Below are 21311 nucleotides of genomic sequence, written 5' to 3'. Positions count from 1 at the left end.
GAATAGAATGTCATAACCAATAAAAAATACTGAGGAGAATGTCATCACCAATAAAAAATACTGAATAGAATTTCATAACCAATAAAAAATACCGAGTAAATCTCACAATTTTGCGTACTCATATTAATTTCTTCTATGCGTTTCGTACCTTGCTTCACGATGGCAGTTTCTTTGGCACAACTCGGTTATCTACTAGTCATTGAGGCAGAGAAGACATGAACCATTTGACAGACATGGTGGCTTCGGGTACAAAGCTGAGAGAGGAATCAGAATTTAAATTTTTTTCTTGTACATTGGTCTGACATGGAATTGTGTTAGGGATCAATCAGGTCAGCAAAGGTCTACAAAGACTTTCTGTGAACCTACAAAGTTCTGTAGATCTAGTTGCAAGTGTTGCAGTTCTTTGAAGACGATGAAATCAGAAAAGGGCTTTAATAGTGTAGTAACAGGAACAAAACTGAGGTTTAAGAGTGGAAGGAAGTGGGATGCTGAGAATTGATGAGACACGTTTGAAGTTCGTTAAGGACGTATGTACCGCGATACGGAATATCAGTGTAGGTAGTTCAGTAGAAGAGAATTGGATGTGTCTAAAAATGACAATCACAGATACTGGACAGACAAACATAGGTATAAGAAAGATAGGAGCGTAAAAACATTGAGTAACAGACGAAATACTTCAACCGATCGACGAAAGAAGGAATTTCATAACGTTAAGGGAAAGACAAGAGTACAGAAATGCAAATATCTTAGGAATGAAATAAGTAGGAAGTGCAGGACAGAAAAGACGAAATGGCTGCACGAAAGAAGTGAAGAACTTCGAGTACAAATGATAGTCAGCAGGTCCAACTCAACGTACATAAAAGTCAAAGCAACCTTCGGTGAAGCTGAAAGCAAGGGTGATTATATTAAGAGTGTAATAGAAATTCCACTGCTAAAAGCAGATGACAGAGTGTGTAGGTAGAAAGAGTACACTGAAGGTTTCTGTCTATGATGCGAAGGGATTTCCGGATGTCATAATAGAAGAAGAAACTGGATAAATATGGAAGAGACAGGGAATCCTGTATAAGAGACAGAATTTAAAAGACCTTTGGAAGACCTGTAATCAAGTGAGGCACAAGAGTCAGAGATAATATAGCACAGGAATTTTTAAAATAATTGGGGAAAGTGCCAACGAAACGACTATTCAAGCTAGTGTGTAGAACCTTTGACACTGGCGACGAAACATCAGACTTTCGGAAGATTATCATTCACACAATTCCGAAAATGTCAACGGCAGATAGATGCGAGAAATATCATTCACTTCATTTAATAAAATGGTTCAAATGACTCTGAGCACTATGGGACTTAACTGCTGAGGTTATCAGTCCCCTAGAACTTAGAATTACTTAAACGTAACTAACCTAAGAACATCACACACATCCATGCCTGGGGCAGGATTCGAACCTGCGACCTTAGCGGTCACGCAGTTCCAGACTGTAGTGCCTAGAACCGTCGGCCACTCCGGCCGGCTCCGTTTAACCGCGCGTGCATCCAACGTGCTGTCAAGAATAATGTGCAGAAGATTGGAAAAGAAGACTGAGGATTCGTTAGGTTACGAATAGCTTGACTGTAGCCAAGGTATAGACACTGAAGAGGCAGTCTCCCAAGGCGCTTGTTAATGGAAGCAAAAATGATGAAAAATCAAGACCTGCTCATAATGTCTGTTGACCTAGAAAACGCGTTCGACAATGCAAAGTGGTATGTAAAACATTCTCGGTTTTCTTGCCGCGTCAATTCGGGATAAAATCTCAAGCTTTCGACGATAGCCTCCATCGTCATCGTCCGGAGCAACTGATTGTCTTCACTGCTTTTTTCTTTTTTTCTTCTTTATTGAATTTCAATTCCCCATCCGGGGCAGGTTGGCAGCAGCATATGTGCTGCTCTTCAGCCAAAAGACAACAATGATACAACAGAAGACATTTAAAATTACAAAGGAGAAAATATGGCGGATATATATATATATATATATATATATAAGGAGCATATAGGAAAACAGCAGACAAAATGGGGGCGACTGTAAAATGGTGGCAAAAACCTAAAAAAAAGTATTGTGCACGAAAAACCTCACTCTGGGACAGTTAAAAGAACAGAAGACGAAGTATGGCTGCAGCATAAAAGTATCAATGGACGGCACACCACTTAACGATCTCTGACACTAACACTATGTACAAGTCCAGCACACAATTAAAATCACAACTCTTGACGCACAGGAGAACAGCACCAAACGCAACACTGATGTAGCACACTGATGACGATGAGCAAAACACAGGAACTGCCAGGGACGTGGAGATGAGGGAGGAGGGAAGTAGGGTGGGTAGAAGGGGGAGATGGGAGGGGGCGACAAAGAGGGCTGGGGAGGAAAGGACGTGGGAGGCAAACAGTTGAGGAGGGGGTGCAGCGACTCAGGGGGGAAAGGAGGAAAATCCGCTCTGGGAGAAGGAGGGTAGAGGAAGTGGGGGCCCTGGGGAGGGAACAAGGCCAGGTTACAGTTGGAAGGAAGGGTAGATGTCACGGTGAAGTTCAACATCCGGGAGCAGGAGGTGCTGGAAATTGACCTGATGGAGGAGATGGAGGGTGTGGGTGTAGAGAGAGGTAGGGATACAGCGATAGAGGCGCGGCAATGGGTGGGGGGTGGTGAGGAAGGAGGAAACCAGAGGGTTTTCATTGCTGCTGTGGTGGCCTTATATAGCCTGTGGACGGCTTCAGATTCGTCGGTGATTACGTACTGCTGTCGCAGACGGTGTCAATGTCTGCGCTGGTGGCTCCACCACTTCCGTGGGAATGTAAACCCTGCAAGGAATGTCTCTTCTGCTTCTCCTCATCGAGCGTTCGTTTCCATGCACCACTCAGATAGTTTCCGCTATCACAGTTAAAGTTTTTCTCTCTCATTCTTATTTCAACAGCCTCCTTAATAACAGAATCCCCATGTGTGGAGGCATGGGACAATTGTTTCATCAAACAGTATTTTATGTTTGTTCGTGAGGCTTGGCTCCGCAGTTGCCTATTTCTCTAGTTATCTAATTTTAATATGCCGCTGATGTTCTGCACAGCGTAGGAAACGGTAGAAATAGTCTGACCTAAATATTAGCTTCCACAGTCGAGGGAGATACTATGAATTCCAGGGACCATAAGGCCGAGACTGTCCTTAACAGGATGCCTCATCTCCTTGATTTTCTTCCTATTTTGCCGCATATAGCGCCACAAAAAGGAAGAACCGCAATCGGTGCTTCATCATGTGAGTGTGCGCATTTTCACGTTTGCTTTTCTTGGAGAACGCTGCCTTTATATCCCGTGCACCATAGCCATTCTTTCGGTACACGTATTTCAGATGGTTCATTTCGGACTTCAGGTGGTCCTCGTCAGAAACAGTTTTTGCTCTATGTACCAACGTGCTCAAAACGCCTCTTTTCTGAATAGGATGATGGAAACTCAAAAACTCCCAGATTTTCATTGAGAAAGTCAAACAGATTAGAGTTGGTACAAATAACATTTTAGTCAGCCTGGATGTGGTATAGCTGTTCACAAAAGTTCCTGTGGAGTGCACTGGAAATGCTGGTGAATTGTTTTCCTCCTGACACTATAAAATTGTTCCGGTTTGTGATGACGACCACCTACTTCTCGTATTCTAATAAATTTTATGAAATGGCGGACGGTATGGTGATGAGCTCCCCGTAGTCTCCATTATTGACTATTGTATTGTATTGTATGGAACTGGGGACCTAGAAACGAAGGACAGACTTCGTACCCGCCGTAGCCCTCAGTGGTTCACAAGCCCACAACGGGCTACAGTAGTCCAGTCACCCCATCGCCACCCCACACCGAACCCAGGATTAATGTGCGTTTGGCCCCCGGCAGAGCACCGCCCCCCCCCCCCCTCCCAATCCCGCCGTGAAAGTTCACACCAGACGAGTGTAACCCCAAATGTTGAAATGTTTGCATGGTACATTAATTATGGAGTACCTGTACATGGAGACAGTGTTTGTGCTGCAATCGCCGACGTAGTGTAATAAGGAGGAGATTAGTGTTTAACGTCTCGTCGACAACGAGGTCATTAGAGACGGAGCGCATGCTCGGGTGAGGGAAGGATGGGGAAGGAAATCGGCCGTGCCCTTTCAAAGGAATCATCCCGGCATTTGCCTGAAGCGATTTAGGGAAATCACGAAAAACATAAATCAGGATGGCCGGAGACGGGAACGTAGTGTAATAAGGGGAACCACCCCGCATTCGCCAAGGCAGATGGAAAACCGCCTTAAAAAACATCCACAGGCCGCTGGCACACCGGACCTCGACACTAATCAGATAGGCGGATTCGTGCCGGGGACCGGCACATTATTGGCTAACGTTTTTATGGAGAATTTTAAATTCGGCTCCCCTCCGTCCATCCTTATTTTATCGTTATGTTGACGATACGTTTAAGGAACTGGCCATACGGCGCAGAAGCTCTCGAACAATTCGTGGAAAACATGAACAGCATACATCCGAACATCATGTTCACTGTCGAGATGGAGAAAGAAGGAAGGTTGCCACTGTTAGACGTTTTAGTACAACGGCAGGCGGACGGGCGTCTCGGCCATTCTGTGTACCGTAAGCCGACATACCAATTTATACCTTAATGCACAGAGTTTCCATCATCCTGCTCAGAAGAGAGCCGTTTTGAACACATTGGTATACAGAGCAAAAACGGTTTCAGAAGAGGATCACTTTAAGTCCGAAATGAACCATCTGAAGTACGTGTTCCGAAAGAATGGCTATGGTGCACGGGATATAAAGGTAGCGTTCTCCAAAAAAAGCAAACGTGAAAATACACACACTCACAGGATGAAACACCGATTGCGGTTCTTCCTTTTTGTGGCACTATATGCAGCAAAACAGGAAGGAAATTAAGGAGATGATGCATCCTGTTAATAACAGTCTCAGCCGTAGGGTCCCTGGAATTCATTGTATCCCCCGTGACTGTGGAAGCAAATATATAGGTCAGACTATTCGTACCGTTACCGACGCTGTGCAGAACGGCAACGGCGTATTAAAAATAGAGAACTAGAGAAATAGGCAGTTGCAGGGCAAAGCCTCGCGAACAAACATAAAATACTGTTTGATGAAACAAAAATTTTGTCCCATGCCCCCAAATACTGGGATTCTGTTATTGAGGAGGCTGTTGAAATAAGAATGAGCGAGAAGAACTTTAACCGTGATAGAGGATACAATCTGAACGGTGCATGGAAACGAGCGCTCGATGTATAGAAGCAGCAGAGACATTCCTTGCAGGTTTTCGTTCCCCCGGAAGCGGTGGCGCCACCACCGCGGACGTTGACAGCGTCTGCGACAGCAGTACGTAATTGCCGACCAATAACAAACCGACCAATCTGAAGCCGTCCACGGGCTATATACGGCCACCACAGAAGCTGCAAGAATACCGCCATTAAACCCTCAAGGAAGTATTCAAAAAACAGGCCACACGACTATACAGGAACTCGAGACGCGCAAACAATCGTTTCATCCTCACTCTGGGAAACTAGAATCACAACCACAGGTGGAAGCTCAAGAGGCCAAAGACACTACCAGCTAGGGCATAGCCACCTATGGTAAACTAGCACACTAACAAGCGAGAAACGTCGGCAAGCCCTAGCAACACTGACGTAATTACCAGCTGCTATTAGAGCCGACTAATAGGCTACAGCAGGGACACCGACGAGCTCGCCCACTGACGCACAAACAATTCGCCAACATCACCCCACACTGTGCATCCGATATATGACCTATCGGACACAAAAACGATAATAAACCTAACTGTTACAGGTTGCTGGCGCTGAACCAGAACTCTACACCGGCACTCAGCGGCAGCCTCCGAGCAACACCACCGCACTACGCCAAAGGTATTGACATGCATGATACCCACTACTAACAAAGCCAACCCTTGCACGACCTATCGCAGGCAGCAAGACATCCGCTACTGCTCTTAACACCCGACCTAATTATCGCAGAGAAATTTTTCCCTTGGCTCTTGCCTTGCCACTTTTTTTCCTCTGCCCTTCAAACTGCTACCCTTCGTTCGACTTCGACCCAATCTATCTCCAGATGAGCGCCTATTAATGGTTAACCTTAACAAGACGTACGCAAACATCGCAGTACCCACATCCTGCCACACCTCACTTTTGTGATAACTAACCCTTATGCAGAGATGGCAGTAGACCTTTTGAGTTGGCCATCATGCCGGTGTGGGCGTGGAGGGGCTCCACCTCTAATAAATAAAAAAAAATTAAAATACCAGAAAACATAGTCCGATGCTGTTGACGATGACGATGGAGTGTCTATCTTCGAAAGCTTGAGATTTTATCCCGAATTGACGCGGAAAAAAAAACAAGAATGTTTTATATATCAGTGCCGTTGCGAAAGACTTCGATCTCAATGCAAATTGGTGCAAGATTTTCAGAATTCTCAGGAAAATAGGAGTAACCCATAGGGTAAGACGGGTAATACACAATATGGGGAAAAATCCACAGGAAACAATGAAATTGAAAAATCAAGAACGAAGGAACAAGGAAATAACCAAGACGAATAACAATAATCAGGTTACTGGCTCCAAGTACCATATGCAACGAAACTCTCGTAACCGGCACCTAGACATGCAAAACAGACGACGTGAACAATGATGTTTTCTGATTTGTTGTTGCCTTGGTAACTGCCGTGTAGACTAGCAGCTTTCAGTCACTTCGTTTTCCTGATCCAAATAGAGGGAAGCACAGAATGCGACCATTGCATATTGCTGCTTCTGTCCTCTCCAAGCAGCACCCTGCCGTTGCACAGAGCGCCTGCAGATCGCGTCCGTGAGTAAAGAGGCAGCTGAGCCGTGACGTCACGGTAATCTCATCAGTCCGCGCCGAGTAATTCGGCTGACTGCACGACCCGGATAGCGTCGCGCGTCGTATTTTTGGGGCCGGCGCGACCCCTCCGCGCGCTCGTATGTCAGGCAATAAGCCCGCGACGCCGCGTTCCACCTGCGGCCCACACGTCACTGGAGCGCAGAGCCGAGCTGTGGTGCTTACGTCTGCGTCGCGGAGAGGCGGACTAGAGCGGTAACGCCCAGCAGGATACAAAAGGAGCGCAGCAACAGCGGCGTTTTGTTTCGCTCTTCCCTACTTGCTTTTTCTCACACTCGGCTTCAATCGCTGTAAAGCCGCCAACTCCTTCCCAGCATGTTCGTGCCCGTTGTTGTCGACAATGTAGAAGACAGTACCAACTGTTTTATGCCAAATGTCATGACGTTTCTGTAGATCCCTAAACTAGAACTCAGCTAACTCAAAACTTGCATTTTCGGTCCATTTAACTAACATTTTATTTTCCGTGAGGTAATTATACAGTTGCTCGTCACCCTCCTCCGACCTGAAGATAAATTGTCATAGACTAATGTACTCAGCCGGCCGGGGTGGCCGAGCGGTTCTAGGCGCTTCAGTCTGGAACCGCGCGACCACTACGGCCGCAGGTTCGAATCCTGCCTCGGGCATGGGTGTGTGTGATGTTCTTAGGTTAGTTAGGTTTAAGTAGTTCTAAGTTCTAGGGGACTAATGACCTCAGAAATTAAGTCCCATAGTGCTCAGTGCAATTTTGAACTAATGTACTTATTCTCAAAAATGCTCTACCCAATAAGGATGTACCTAAAAAAAAAAATCATCGTTCAACCGACTTTTATTACTCGCTACTGTGGGACCCCTTTCAGATAGACCTAGAGTTGCACTCTACCGTATGGTGTGGTAGTTCCTAGAGTACATAAATGACGTACTGTAGTAAATGGTTGGAATACCGATAGTACTGGTAGTGAAAGAAACGTAAATGAATGTGTCAAAGAGACTAGAAGCCGATGACTTCTCTCCTTTTTTTGCACATAATTGGAACTGTACATCGGCCAGAGACTGGCCGCTTTCTGTAAATTAGGTAATGCGATTCTAATTAGATAATTCACGGTAGCTCAACTTTGGCAGCCCAGGCGCAAGGTCACATACGCTTGGATATTTAGCTTATGTCTATAAGCAATTAATTCTATAATAACTGTCAATTAAGTTAATATTACGCCGTAAGAAAGTTAGAGTCGGTTTCATATTATCTATTGAAGGTTTCACTCGTTTCATAGTATTTCTCCAAACAAACAAGAACATACCCTAAAGGCCGGTATCCGCGTACTTCAGACGTAGGTTTACATACCAATTTAAGACATTTCTTTAAGTATTAAGTGAAGAATTTAGTTTGCTTTCATAACACACATATTTCGCAGTATCTACTCGGGGAATTAAAGGTTTTAAGTGCTATCTTTGATTTCCGTAAAGTACGTATCGCGCGTACACGATCTTGGCCCCAATTTTTCGGATATATACAAGTTTTGATTTTTAACATTAGGACATCACGTTACTATATTAGTTGTATACACGTATATTCCTGTTCCATATAACTTTAGTGACCCTTGTGATATGTAGTTAATAGAATATTACTGTTATTGACTAGATAAATATTGTAAACATATTGTAAACAGCCATGAGCGAGAAGTGTTTGAGCTGCCATTTAAAAGGCAGTTCTGGTGTTCTGTGCAGCTGTTGTGGCAGATGGTTACATTGGGGTGAATGTAGTGGCATGGGAATCGGGGAAGTAAATGGGACTCTTCCATGGTACTGCAGATTATGTTCAAGGGATAGGAAAATAGCGGAACAGGAAGGGAAGATTAGAGTCCTTAAGGCTGAAGTGCATACTGCTAGGGAGCAACTAATGAGGTTAAGGGGGGCGGGGGGGAGAAGGGTGAATACAGGTGGGAAGTGGTAGCAAGGAACAGCGGCCACAGAAAGAGAACAGTATCTGACAGTTTCATCATTGACACAAACAATAGATTTGCCTTGCTGCCTCAGTCAACTAAGGAAGAGGCTCAAGTAGATGTCAGTGCAGCCAGCACTCAACAGATTTTCACTAAGAAACCAAATGTTTAAAAAAAAAAAAAAAAAGGAGGAAAGTTCTGTTGTTAGATAGTAGCTATGGGAGAGGTGTGGGGCAGATTTTGCAGGAAAAATTAGTGATACGTATCAGATCACAAGTATTTTCAACCACAGTCCATGTCTTAGCCACATTATAGAGGATGTAGGATCATTTTGCAAGGGTTTTACAAAGTAGGATCATGTTGTAGTAGTGGGTGGAGCGGGAAACAATATTGATATGGATCAGGGCAACAATATAGAGTGTGAACTGGTGAAAATAGCATCTGCAACGAACCATCCAAATGTTGGCTTGGTTCCTGCTTTCATGCAGTATGATCGGCCCCCATTGAGCAGCTCTGTCAGGAGGGTCAATATGAAGCTAGATCAGCTGCTTTGGGTGGCTACTTTATCAGGCATAGGTTTGGTTTCTGTTGGCAGTATTGGTAGATGCGACTTCACAAGACATGGCCTGAATTTCAATATAAAAGGAAAGGGTAAACTGGCTGTGATTTTAGTAAACTATTTAACGGGGGCGGGGGAGGGAGGGAGGAGGGGGGGTGTGCACGGAAACTCATAGGAGTGCTTCTCTTTTAGACTACAATCAGTGTCCAGTCATCCAACATGAACTGAAATTAAGCTTAGTGAGAAGCTCAGACAGGCAGGTACTAGAGATCTTAAAATATCACAAGATTCTCATAACAGTACAGTGAAAAATAATGTTAGTGTGTCACAAGATTCTCACAAAACCACAGTGAAAAATAATATCAGTATATAGCAATCAGATTATCAGGGGATTAAAAAATAAAGTATATGAGCTTCTTGTTTGTTTAGAAGATTTAGAAATTGAGGGTGGAATAGATGTACCATGCCTGTCTGAACATTGTATAGCCACAGCTATGGAAATGGTAAATGTAGGTGGATATAAGCTTTTAGCACATGTAAGCAGAAATACTATGGACAGAGGAGGCGTTTCCATATACGTTAAAGTCTGTCATATTGTGAAAAATTTGGAATCTTGGAAATTTTGTGTAGAGTAACACATAGAAGCATATGCTTGTGAGCTTAAACTAAATAATGGCAATTTTATAATTGTAGCTGTGTATGGGTCCACATTGGGAAATTTTCAATTACTTTTGCATAACAAGGATTCTTTGTTGTGCTGTCTGTCAGACAGGGGGAAGCAAATTATTGTTCATGGGGATTTCAACGTAGGTTTCCTGAAAGAGTGTGATAGAAAGCTTGATCTTGAAGTATTACTTGGTTCTTTCAATTTCACGTCAGTTATTGATTTCCATACTCGAATAATATAGGAAAGCAGCGCACTGATAGACAATGTTTTTATAGACCAAGATAAATTTAATCAGATCAAAACTTTTCCTCTGAAGAGTGGTATGTCTGATCTTGATGCACAGCTAGTTACAGTATATGACATAGCTCCATACAGTAATGCAAAACAGTCCTTAAAAATAGCGTGTTCAATTAAAGATTTAACAACAGAAAATTTTAGGGAAAACTTGCAACAGTTAGACTGGAATGAGGTGTACAGGTAACCTGATGCTAGTTTAAAATTTAACCTATTTCATGATACGTTTTTGAGTATATTTCCCTAAGAAAATAGTGAAATATAATTGAAAGAAACCATGTAAAAAGCCATGCCTTACTAAAGGGTTATAAATATTTTGTAAACAGAAAAGGGAAATTTGTCTTATAGCTAAGAGAAGTAATGATCCTGTAACAGTAAAACATTATAAGAACTACTGCACTGTAATAAGAAAAGTTATTAAAAAGTCTTGAAGTATGTGCATTATGTCTGAGATTAGCACATCTGACAATAATATTAAAACAATTTGCAATTTTGTTAAAAGGAAAGACGTTATTTCTATCAAACTCAATTAAAAATTCGTTAACAAAAATTTCATAAGTAGAAGACATTTTTATAATCATTTTTAAGTACTGTAGAGAAAATAGGAGCCAGTTATTCATTAGAAAATTTAAGGCAGTTTATAGAAGAGACAATACCTACGCAATTTGATAAAACTGAAATTCAACCCACCTCTCCTACTGAACTTAGGAAAATAATAAAGTCACTCAAAAGTCAAACTCACATGGAATTGATGGCATTTCCAACAGAGTACTAAACACTTGTTCCCAACAAATAAACGGGATTCTCAGCACGTATGTAGTAGCTCACTGACACAGGCATTTTTCCATATAAACTGAAATACACTATTGTTAAACCATTGCTTAAAAATGGGGATTAGTCTGATGCCAACAACTACTGCCCACTCTCAATTCTGACAGCTTTATCCAAAATTCTTGAGAAACTGATGTATTCATAAGTAGTCTCACTTTTTTGTAAAAATGAAGTACTAACAAAATGTCAGTTTGGTTTTCAGCATGGCTTTTCAACAGAAAATGCAATACATTCTTTAACTGATGAAATATTAAATTCAATGAGTGAGTGAACGTCACCCATTGGGATATTTTGTGTTCTCTCAAAGGCTATTGATTATGTGAATCATGAAATTCTTCTACATCTGCATCTACATGGATACTCTGCTAATCACATTCAAGTGCCTGGCAGAGGGTTCACCGAACCTCCTTCACAATTCTCTATTATCCCAATCTCGTATAGCATCCGGCAAGAACGAACACCTATATCTTTCCGTACGAGCTCTGATTTCTCTTATTTTATATTGGTGATAGTTCCTCCCTATGTAGGTCAGTTTCAACAAAATATTTTCCCATTCGAAGGAGAAAGTTGGTGATTCGAATTGCGTGAGAAAATTCTATCGCAACGAAAAATGTCTTTCTTTTAATGATTTCTAGCCCAAATCCTGTATCATTTCTGCGACACTCTCTACCATATTTCGCGATAATACAAAACGTGCTGCCATTCTTTGAACTCTTTCGATGTACTCCTTGCGGGCTTTCAAAACGACTACGCACCCTCCGACTCAGAGTTGAAATATTAAAAGTTTCGGCTGATTTCGTTATCTAGGGGGTGGGATACGTAGTTGCCGCATTACAGGCCAAATACTGCTGAGTCTACAGTATACAATATGAATACACACACGAATCGAATGGTCGAAGTTTCCTATCACTCGCCAACTGCGAGTTAATGTAGAAATTTATAAGTGAATCTGCAGGTACTATTTTAACGGCTTTAAATGATGAGTACGATAGCAGAAGTACTTTTGAGAATGCCGTATATTTCTGCAAAACGGTTATTGGTGTCGATGGTCCAGCAATTAAATAAAATATAAGTTGAATAACAGGGAAACAACAGATTCCTACAGCACGTAATTAGTTGTGAACAACAACACAGCTCGCGAGATATTCACTCCTACACGCGCACTACGTCTTCACTGTAGAAGCCACGGAAATCTGACAAGTTCACAAGTCCGCACTCTGAAGTATTTCTGTCTCCCGCGACCACGCGCAAACCGCTCCACACTCCAAGTCTCTGCCGCGACCGACCGTCGCTCTGTACTGTCTGCGTCCAGCACTCACTCCCCTGTCCTCTGCCGTAATCCAGAACTGCCGCAATCTCTTAGTAACGAGCGCTGTGATTGGCTATAGCGCTCGCTCCATGTGTCCAAGCCGACGTGCACTCATAGAGATATTGAAACACATACCAAATACTGGATTTACATTTAAATAACTTGAAATTAAATAAATATTCCTACGGCTGGACCATAAACACGCTCTAACACACATTATTAAATACATAAACAATTAAATAAACATATATCAAAAGAAAAGAAGCAAACGGCAGGCTAGGAGCCTAATGTCTCTGTGCTTTCTAACACACAGTAAATATTTAACCAATTTCTTCACGAATAGTATATATTGGATATAAACAAAGACATAGACGAACAAATATATTTATAAGCATGCTGCTACTGTTTTTTCGTGTAACTGTGGAGTACTTATGGCCTGACGCGATCAATAGTAATCGGCCACTTTTACCTCCAATAACTCTTGTAGTATTCTAGTTACATACCTGTAATTCATACCAATTTAGGTTTAGACTAATAGCTTTCTAAAGACACGGCGATCGACAAAATCGGATCTACATCTACATCCATACTCCGCAAGCCACCTGACGGTGTGTGGCGGAGGGTACCTTCAGTACCTCTATCGGTTCTCCCTTCTATTCCAGTCTCTTATTGTTCGTGGAAAGAAGGATTGTCGGTATGCCTCTGTGTGGGCTCTAATCTCTCTGATTTTATCCTCATGGTCTCTTCGCGAGATATACGTAGGAGGGAGCAATATACTGCTTGACTCTTCGGTGAAGGTATGTTCTCGAAACTTCAATAAAAGCCCGTACCGAGCTACTGAGCGTCTCTCCTGCAGAGTCTTCCACTGGAGTTTATCTATCATCTCCGTTACGCTTTCGCGATTACTAAATGAACCAGTAACGAAGCGCGCTGCTCTCCGTTGGATCTTCTCTATCTCTTCTATCAACCCTATCTGGTACGGATCCCACACTGCTGAGCAGTATTCAAGCAGTGGGCGAACAAGCGTACTGTAACCTACTTCCTTTGTTTTCGGATTGCATTTCCTTAGGATTCTTCCAATGAATCTCAGTCTGGCATCTGCTTTACCGACGATCAACATTATATGATCATTCCATTTTAAATCACTCCAAATGCGTACTCCCAGATAATTTATGGTATTAACTGCTTCCAGTTGCTGACCTGCTATTTTGTAGCTAAATGATAAAGGATCTATCTTTCTGTATATTCGCAGCACATTACACTTGTCTACATTGAGATTCAATTGCCATTCCCTGCACCATGCGTCAATTCGCTGCAGATCCTCCTGCATTTCAGTACAATTTTCCATTGTTACAACCTCTCGGTACACCACAGCATCATCTGCAAAAAGCCTCAGTGAACTTCCGATGTCATCCACCAGGTCATTTATGTATATTGTGAATAGCAACGGTCCTATGACACTCCCTGCGGCACACCTGAAATCACTCTTACTTCGGAAGACTTCTCTCCATTGAGAATAACATGCTGCGTCCTGTTATCTAGGAACTCCTCAATCCAATCACACAATTGGTCTGATAGTCCATATGCTCTTACTTTGTTCATTAAACGACTGTGGGGAACTGTATCGAACGCCTTGCGGAAGTCAAGAAACACGGCATCTACCTGTGAACCCGTGTCTATGGCCCTCTGAGTCTCGTGGACGAATAGCGCGAGCTGGGTTTCACATGACCGTCTTTTTAGAAACCCATGCTGATTCCTACAGAGTAGATTTCTAGTCTCCAGAAAAGTCATTATACTCGAACACAATACGTGTTCCAAAATTCTGCAACTGATCGACGTTAGAGATATAGGTCTATAGTTCTGCACATCTGTTCGACGTCCCTTCTTGAAAACGGGGATGACCTGTGCCCTTTTCCAATCCTTTAGAACGCTACGCTCTTCTAGAGACCTACGGTACACCGCTGCAAGAAGGGGGGCAAGTTCCTTCGCGTACTCTGTGAAAAATTGAACTGGTATCCCATCAGGTCCAGAGGCCTTTCCTCTTTTGAGCGATTTTAATTGTTTCTCTATCCCTCTGTCGTCTATTTCGATATCTACCATTTTGTCATCTGTGCGACAATCTAGAGAAGGAACTACAGTGCAATCTTCCTCTGTGAAACAACTTTGGAAAAAGACATTTAGTATTTCGGCCTTTAGTCTGTCATCCTCTGTTTCAGTACCATTTTGGTCACAGAGTGTCTGGACATTTTGTTTTGATCCACCTACCGCTTTGACATAAGACCAAAATTTCTTAGGATTTTCTGCCAAGTCAGTACATAGAACTTTACTTTCGAATTCATTGAACGCCTCTCGCATAGCCCTCCTCACACTACATTTCGCTTCGCGTAATTTTTGTTTGTCTGCAAGGCTTTGGCTATGTTTATGTTTGCTGTGAAGTTCCCTTTGCTACCGCAGCAGTTTTCTAACTCGGTTGTTGTACCACGGTGGCTCTTTTCCATCTCTTACGATCTTGCTTGGCACATACTCATCTAACGCATAATGTACGACGGTTTTGAACTTTGTCCACTGATCCTCAACACTATCTGTGTCATGTCATGTGGATGACCTCATACTTTTCGTTCTGCAAACAACCGAAGACGGCTGCTCAGTTTCTCTCGCATATCGTTTATATGGATAAGGATAAAGCGTTTATATTTTGGAAATTCTTTGTCGCGTCTTACTTGTATAATTTATAGTCAGATACTAAACTTTAAATTAATAAATATATTGAAAATCTGATTACACCATCAGAATCGTCGCGCTAGTAATGGTAATGTACATGTATCTTTTTGAGGTATCGCGATTCATCTGGCTGCTATTAATTTCTATACGAACTGTGAAATGTCCGCCATTATGACTTCACAAAGTCCGCCATCTATGGCGCTCCCGGCATAGACATCTCCTTCATCGACACAAAGCACCGTCCTCGCCACCGTGGAATTGCCAGCCACGCGGCTGGACCCCTCTTGCTTCGGCCAGCGTCTGCCACCACGTGGTCGGCCTGAATAGTGGGCCGCGCCCGCCAACCGGCCCGTGCGCCCACTGCTTTCTCCGAACTTAGAATATTTTCAGGGCGCGACGTCTCGCCCGTTACCTCACATCCGTCAGTCCTATATGGTAAAGATCACACACTGCGCAGAAGTATTCTAAAATAGGACGTGCAAGCGTAGTGTAGGCAGTCTCCTAAGGAGAACTGTTACATTTTCTAAGTGTCCTGCCAATAAAACGCAGTCTTTGGTTAACCTTCCCCACAACATTTTATTGTGTTCCTTCCAATTTAAGTTGTTCGTAATTGTAATACCTAGGTATTTAGTTGAATTTATGGCTTTTAGATTAGACTGATTTATCGTGTAACCGAAGTTTAACGAACTCCTTTTAGCACTCATGTGGATGACCTCATACTTTTCGTTCTGCAAACAACCGAAGACGCCTGCTCAGTTTGTCTCCCATATCGTTTATATGGATAAGGAACAGCAAAGAGCCTATAACACTACCTTGGGAAACGCCAGAAATCACTTCTGTTTTACTCGATGACTTTCCATCAATTACAACGAACTGTCAACTCTCTGACTGGAAATCACAAATCCAGTCACTTAACTGAGACGATATTCCGTAAGCACGCAGTTTCACTAGGAGCCGCTTGTGAGGTACTGTGTCAAAAGCCTTCCAGAAGTCTATAAATACGGAATCGATCTGAAATCCCTTGTGAATAAAGGTCAGCACTTCATGTGAATAAAGAGCAAGTTGTGTTTCACAGGAACGATGTTTTCTAAACCCATGTTGACCGTGTGTCAATAGATCATTTTCTTCAGGGTAATTCATAATGTTCGAACACAATATATGTTCCAAAATCCTGCTGCATATCGATGTTAACGATATGGGCCTGTAATTTAGTGGATTACTCCTACTACTTTTCTTGAATATTGGTGTGACCCGTGCAACTTTCCAGTCTTTAGGTACGGATCTTTCCTCGAGCGAGGAGTTGTATATGATTGTTAAGTATGGAGCTAATGCATCAGTATACTCCGAAAGGAACCTAATTGGTATACAGTCAGGACCAGAAGAGTTGATTTTATTAAGTGATTTAGGTTGATTCACTACTCCGAGGTAATTTACTTCTACATAACGCATGTTGGCAGCTGTTCTCGATTCTAATTCTGGAATATTTACTTCGTCTTCTTTTGTGAAGGCATTTTGGAAGGCTGTGTTTAGTAACTCTGCTTTGGCAGGTAGTGTCTCCATTGCTATCGTGCAGAGAAGGCATTGATTGTTTCTTGTCGCTAACATACTTCACATACGACCAGAATATCTTTGGATTTTCTGACAGGTTTCGAGATAAAGTTTCGTTGTGGAAACTGTTATAGGCATCTCGCATTGAAGTCCGCGCTAAATTTCGAGCTTCTGTAAAAGATCGCCAATCTTGAGGATTTTGCGTCTGTTTAAATTTGCCATGTTTGTTTTGTTGTTTCTGCAACAGTGTTCTAACGCGTTTTGAGTACCAATGGGAATCACCTCCTTCGTTTGTTAATTTATTTGGTATAAATCTCTCAATTGATGCCGGTACTATTCCTTTAAATTTAAGCCATATCTGGTCTACACATATATTATTAATTTGGAATGAGTGGAAATTGTCTCTTAGGAAGGCGTCAAGCGAATTTTTATCTGATTTTTTGAATAGGTATAATTTTCGCCTATTTTTCGAGGATTTGGTGATTACAATATTCAATCTACCTACGACAACTCTGTGTTCACTAATCCCTGAATCGGTTTTGGTGCTTGTTATTAACTCAGGATTATTTCTTGCTAAGAGATCCAGTGTGTTTTCACAACCGTTTACTATTAGCATAGGCTCATGAACTAACTGCTCGAAACAATTTTCTGAGAATGCGTTTTGCACAATTTCAGATGATATTTTATGCGTACTTACGGAATTAAACATGTATTTTCGCTAACATATCGAGGGTAAATTAAAGTCACCACCAACTATTTTTGTATGAGTCGGGTACGTGTTTGAAATCAAACACTTTCTTTGAACTTTTCAGCAACTGTATCATCTGAATAGGGAGGTCGGTAAAAGTATCCAATTATTATTTTATTCCGGTTGCCAACAATGACCTCTGCCCATACTAACTCACAGGAAGTATCTACTTCAATTCTGCGAGAAGATAAACTACTTCTGACAGCAATAAACACGCCACAGCCAACCGTATTTAGCCTATTCTTTCGGAACACCGTTAGGTTCTTCGCAAAAATTTCGGCTGAGCTTATATCCGGCTTCAGCCAGCTTTCAGTGCCTATAACGATTTGAGCATCAATGCTTTCTATTAGCGCTTGGAGCTCTGGTACTCTCCCAACACAACTACGTCAATTTACAACTGTTATACCAATGGTTCTTGTATCTACGTTTTTCCTGTGTTCCGCCTGCACCCTTTGTGACTGAAGCCCTTCTTGTGATTTCCCCGAGACCCTCTAACCGCCAGCCGCTGTGGTCTAGCGGTTCTAGGCGCGCAGTCCGCGCGCCACTGCTACGGTCGCAGGTTCGAATCCTGCCTCGGGCATGGATGTGTGTGATGTCCTTAGGTTAGTTAGGTTTAAGTAGTTCTAAGTTCTAGGGGACTGATGACCACAGTAGTTAAGTCCCATAGTGCTCAGAGCCATTTGAACCCTCTAACCTAACAAACTGCCCATTCTACACCACACAGTCCCTGCTACCCGTGTAGCCGCCTCCTGCGTATAGTGGACACCTGACCTATTCAGCGGAACCCGAAATCCAACCACCCTTTGGCGCAAGTCAAGGAATCTGCAGCCTACATGGTCGCAGAACCGTCTGAGCCTCTGATTCAGACCCTCCACTTGGGTCTGTACCAGAGGTCGGCAACCGGACCTGTCGACTATGCTGCAAATGGTCAGTCTGCTTTCATCATGCAGGCAAGACTGGCAGCTTTTATCACTTCTGTTAGCCGCTCGAAACCAGAGAGAATCTCTTCTGATCCAAAGTGACACATATCATTGGTACCGTCGTGAGCAACCACCTGCAGTTTCCTGCACCCTGTGCTCTTCATGGCATCCATGAGGACCCTTTCCACATCTGGAATGACTCCACCCGGTATGCACATGGAGTGCACATTGATTTTCTTACCCTTCTTGTCAGCCAAGTCCCTAAGGAGCCCCATAACGCGCCTAACGTTGGAGCTCCCAACTACCAATAATCCCACCCTCTGTGATAGCCTGGATCTTGCAGTCTGACTGGTTTCCTCTGAAACAGGACAGGCGACAGCATCTGGCGCAACGACAGTGTTAGCCATGGACAGCACCTGGAACCTGTTTGTCAGACAAACTGGGGAGTCCTTACGTGAAGATGCCTGGGAAGTCTTTCGCCACCTGCTTCGCCCCGGGGCGACTTCCCACTCGACATCAAGTGAAGGGTCAGCCTCAGTGCAAGCAGCAACTGGGTTGGCCACTGGTGAGGACTGATTGGAGGACTCTGACGTGCTAGAAGTCCGTTGGATCCCCACTGCTGTCCCACAACTGTGGTGCCCATCCACTGCAGTCTCGAGCTGTGTAACCAAAGCCATCACAGCTTGAAGGTGAGAGAGATTTGTCACAAACTGGGCTCACATCTGCACACAACAATCGCAGTCCCTGTCCATACTAAAGACTGTGGAAAACTAAACTATGGAGATAAATTGATTATTGGCACATGCTGTGCAACTCTATTCTCGACCCTGATGGAAACGAAGGAACTGTGTCTAGTAATACGCAGATACCGAAGCACTCAGGTGAAACTAAATAATTTTCCCCTGATTAGGAACTTGTAATATGTCACAAAATCGGTTTACTTTCCGTCGCAAACGAAAACGCGTAAACTGTGGCTATTAGAGATCAAATTTACGAGCAGAAACTCAAGAAACTATTAAAGCACACAAACGATACAATAAAATTCGCTCTTGGTTAGGAACTCTTCAATGACACAGAAGCGGTTATTTCCCTGTTGCTGCGTCTGTCTCGGTTGGGTACTGCTGCCTGGCTAAATAAGCTTAAATATTGTGGTATGAGTGGAACAGTGCACAAATGGTTGAATTCATATTTAACTGGAAGACTGCAGAAGGTTGAAATTAACAGTATGGTACAGATAGTCTGCAAAAATCAGCCGATTCCTCTATCTGGGGAAGTATCAAGAACGGTGTCCCACAGAGTTCAGTCTTGGGCCCGTTATTGTTTTACATATGTGTGACGGATTTGCCACTCTATATTCATGAAGATGCAAAGCTAGTTCTTTTTTCTGATGACATTAATCACACCCAACAGACAAGTATTAGTTGAGGAAATTGTAAATACTGTCTTTCATAAAATTGTTAAGTGGTTCTCTGCAACTAGACTCTCACTTATTTTATACAATTCTTATTTTATACAGTAAATGGCATAACACCATTGATAAATATAGACTACAATCAGAAGTCTGTTGCTAAGACAGAATATTAAAAACTTCTGGGTCTGTGCATTGATGAGAAATTGAATTGGAAGAAACACATCGATGATCTGCTGAAACAGTTAGGCTCAGCTACTTATGCTATTAGGTTTATTGCAAATTTTGGTGATAAACATATCAGTAAATTAGCCTATTATGCCTGCTTTCATTCGGTGGTTTCATGTGGCATCACATTTTGTAACAATTTGTCATTGAGAGAGAAAGTATTCATTGCACAAGTGTGTAATCAGAATAATAGCTAGAGTTCACCCAAGATCACCTTGCAGACATTTATTTAAGGAACTCAGGATATTCACAGTACCTTCGCAACACATGTATTCACTTATGAAATTTGTTATTAATAACCTATCCCAGTTCAAAAATAATAAGAAAGTGCATAGCTAAAACACTAGAAGAAAAGGTGACCTTCACTATCCTGGATGAAATCTCACTTTGGTATGGAAAATGGTGCATTATGTTGCTACAAAAATAGCATTAAATGTCTGGCAGATAGCCAACCAATAGTTACAAGTAAATTAAAAGAATTTCTGAATGGCAACTCCTTCTACTCAGTAGATGAAATTTTCATATGAGGTAGTAACTGTAAAAAAGAAAAAAACAAATTATTTTGTATAGGGAAACTTATGTTAGAGTGACACATTTCACATCATTAGGAAACGTTTTATTTATGATCTATGGAACAAGTATTAATGTATGTACGTATCTAGGTATGCAACACATCTAATGTATAGGTAACGTGGTTGCGATCTTAACGAACCAAAACTACTAGGAAAACTACCGTAGTCTACGCTTACTTGTGATAGTCTGCAGAAGCCTACTTTAGTTCTAGAATTCTAGATAGGAATGATAGGGGATATTCAGAAGATGTAATGAAGACTGGCACTTTTTTAGGTTCATAAAGTACGAGACGCTCATCCAAGCCCAGTGGTAGGCGCTAAAACGGAAATGCTTCTCAACTTGGTGTATTTTATTGTTAATATGCCGAGACTGTACGTTCCTGGAGGACTTATCCAATGTATGGCGTCTTCTTACGTACAACTTGCGGAAAATTGTGTAATCATAGAGACTTGCCCTCAATCGTCCATCCTGCACATCACACATCACTGGAACAGGAAAGTGACGAACTGACAGTGTTATAATCAGTACCCTCCGTTACACAGTATAAGATAGCTTGCGGAGTATGGATGTATATGTAGAAGTAACAAAGGGAACAGAAAGGTGAGACAAACAAATCTGTGACAAGACCAGATTTATCTCAGTAGCAATAGTTCCATCAGCATTTTCATGGTG

This window comes from Schistocerca cancellata, chromosome 5 (assembly GCF_023864275.1).
Source record: "Schistocerca cancellata isolate TAMUIC-IGC-003103 chromosome 5, iqSchCanc2.1, whole genome shotgun sequence".
NCBI lineage: Eukaryota > Metazoa > Arthropoda > Insecta > Orthoptera > Acrididae > Schistocerca > Schistocerca cancellata.
The sequence above is the reverse complement of the archived record's forward strand: the minus strand, read 5'-3'. Positions refer to the sequence as shown.